The sequence below is a fragment of the Trachymyrmex cornetzi genome, unplaced genomic scaffold (assembly GCF_001594075.2).
Source record: "Trachymyrmex cornetzi isolate Tcor2-1 unplaced genomic scaffold, Tcor1.1 scaffold700, whole genome shotgun sequence".
Lineage (NCBI taxonomy): Eukaryota > Metazoa > Arthropoda > Insecta > Hymenoptera > Formicidae > Trachymyrmex > Trachymyrmex cornetzi.
Genome location: NW_017300027.1, coordinates 61,388 through 64,122, shown reverse-complemented (window position 1 = coordinate 64,122; position 2,735 = coordinate 61,388).

Genomic DNA, 2,735 nt, shown 5'->3' with positions numbered 1-2,735 from the left:
GGTGGGACACTAAAGTACAATCCCTTACGAGTATTTAAAAAAAAAAATTTACTCCGATTGGACTAAAATTAACCCCCGGCACCGATTATTGTCTTGCACAATTCTAGCGTTTCACACTGTGCGCCGCCCCGAACCTAAGCATTACCACCGACGAGATATTATTAAAGACCGTAACCCTGGGCAAATTTTCGGCGCTATAAAAAGGGCCCCAAGGGCTCGGAGGTAATTCAAGAACGCTGATATTACCGACAATTAATATAAATTTGCTATTATTAATATCAACATTTGACTCATGCATTATTAAATTCATGATTTTTTATTACATAAATGTCCCATAAATAAATATACATACTTGTAAAGGAGGTGATCCCGATTGACCACGGCTCGATTGGACACCACCAATCACAGCGACCGGTGCTTAGGAGCTTTGTAGTCTCAAGCTCTGTGAGTGGCTCGTGTCCAATTGAGCCGTGTCCAACTGGGTACCATCCCTTGTAAAGCTGTAATATCTTATATATTGCAAAAAAATCACAATTTTTTCTCTGCAATTATCTTCTTTATTGATAATCAAACTTTGATGATAACACTGAAATCTCAATTTTAAAGAAAAATCGAGTATTATTGAGTTATAAATGCATAAATACATCTACTAAACTAATAAATCATAAAATTAGTACAATATTATCAGTTTTTAACTCTTAATCACTTCAATATTCACAAGGACGCAAACTCCCGTAAAGATGTCGGTGACATTACTGTCTACACACTCCTCTATCCACATGGGTTTATTACTGAAAACTAAATAATTCCGATCGGAACTCATTCCAAGCAATTTCATAATACGTCCTAGAATATCAAAATACTAGAGAGACTACCTCGTGTCTAACGGAATTTCCGTGACCGTAGCGCCTATATCTATATTTCGGTCAAATACATGATATTTTAGTATTTAATTAAAACTGTCTGGATGACTCACAAATGTTTTTAATGGTACTTCATAACTCTTCATACGAAATACAAACGATTCCATGTATAAATTTTGTTGAATTTAGATCCGGTTAATTATTTCGGTCAAGTACATGGTCCAAAAAAGAATGATTAATTGTAATTAATACAATGACTCACAAACCTTTTTATTTGCACTTCAAAACTCTTTATACGAAATACAAACGATTTAAAATAACAATTTTTACAACCGAAGGTTTTGTCCGGTTAAGTACATACGAATCCTTCTGACTCTCCTCCCGAGCAGAGGCGAAGTGTGTCGATTGAGTTTGAACAAAATTGTAAATGGAAAGCGACGTATGTCGATTTGTGTCTAGTGTGTCGACTGTGTCTCCTAAAAGGAAAGCAGCCGTTATCAAATGTTTTGTGTCTTTTTCCATTTTACACGTTGCGTGTAATATCACAACCGCGAGGAAAAAATTAAAGAGCAGCATGAGAGACGTTTCTCGAAGAAAGTCCATGTAAATATTGATTGCTGTCAATTTTTTCAGATATTTTTTTAACAAATACATACCTGTGTCTATTTTTATTGTTACTGTCATTTACATTCTGACATAGCCGGTTTTTTCGTACATGGAGAATAATTAAACGATTCTAAACGTGCAAGAGAGAATACAGACTGAGTTAAAATCTGCAGTGATTCTCATGATCATAATTAACAACAACAAAATTGTTCACGTCATTTAATTGAACGGTGACGTAAAGATACTCTGTGTTCCGGATAGCGAATGTACATACTGTCGCTCAACAAGAGAAAAACATATTTTGCTGAAGAATACAAATGCAGATTGCGAAAAAATAAATACAGAGATACATCCATAACAGCAGCGTTCAGCAGAGAAAGCTGTTGTAAAATTCTTAAATATGATTGGTTTATACATTTAGATCCAGTGAGGAACTAAGGGCAAGACCAATCATATATTAAAGAATTTTACAACAGTTGCAAAGCTGCTTTCTCTGCTGAACGTAGCTGTTATGGATGTATATCGAATAACGACGAACGTATAGACAATAAAGGAAAAAAAGAAAGAGGGGGCGTGTTGTTGAATTGCGATCGCGCAGATACAAATTTCGCACGTGATCCTATTCACGTCAGGAGACAGGCGTGGCATTTAAGAAAGTAATAAGCTTGTTCCATTTAGGTGAACTGGGGATCGATTCTGTATTTTGAAATGAGGTGAAAATTACAAAAGTGAGTGAATTTACTAGAATACTGATAATTTCATTGGTCAACACTAGAGTCCTAGATTTATCAGAGAGACGCAACTGGTGTTATGCATTCTGATTCGCTGTTGCAATCTGACCAATTGCGTGACTTGGCAGTCATTTATAGTACTAGTGACATATTTCTATTTCATTTTATCCTATACATTCTATCTCACATTATCCTACACGTCTTATCTTGTTTGACATAGTTTAAAGGCAGTTTCATAGCATGTCGGCCATGTTTAGTACTCTCCTTAGCACCTTTGTCATACTAACTTAAGGGCCATTCCACACAAACTTGCAGAGCCACATAACCATATGCATAAAGAAAATCATCCAATCGTAGTTTACGTTTGTCTTTATGACAGAAATGTGATTAGATAATTTTCTTTATGCATATGGTTATGTGGCTCTGCAAGTTTGTGTGGAATGGCCCTAACCGGTTGCGCTTCTCTGATAAATCTAGGACTCTAGTCAATACCTAGTAAATTTGCTCACTTTTGTAACTTTCACCTTGATTGAAG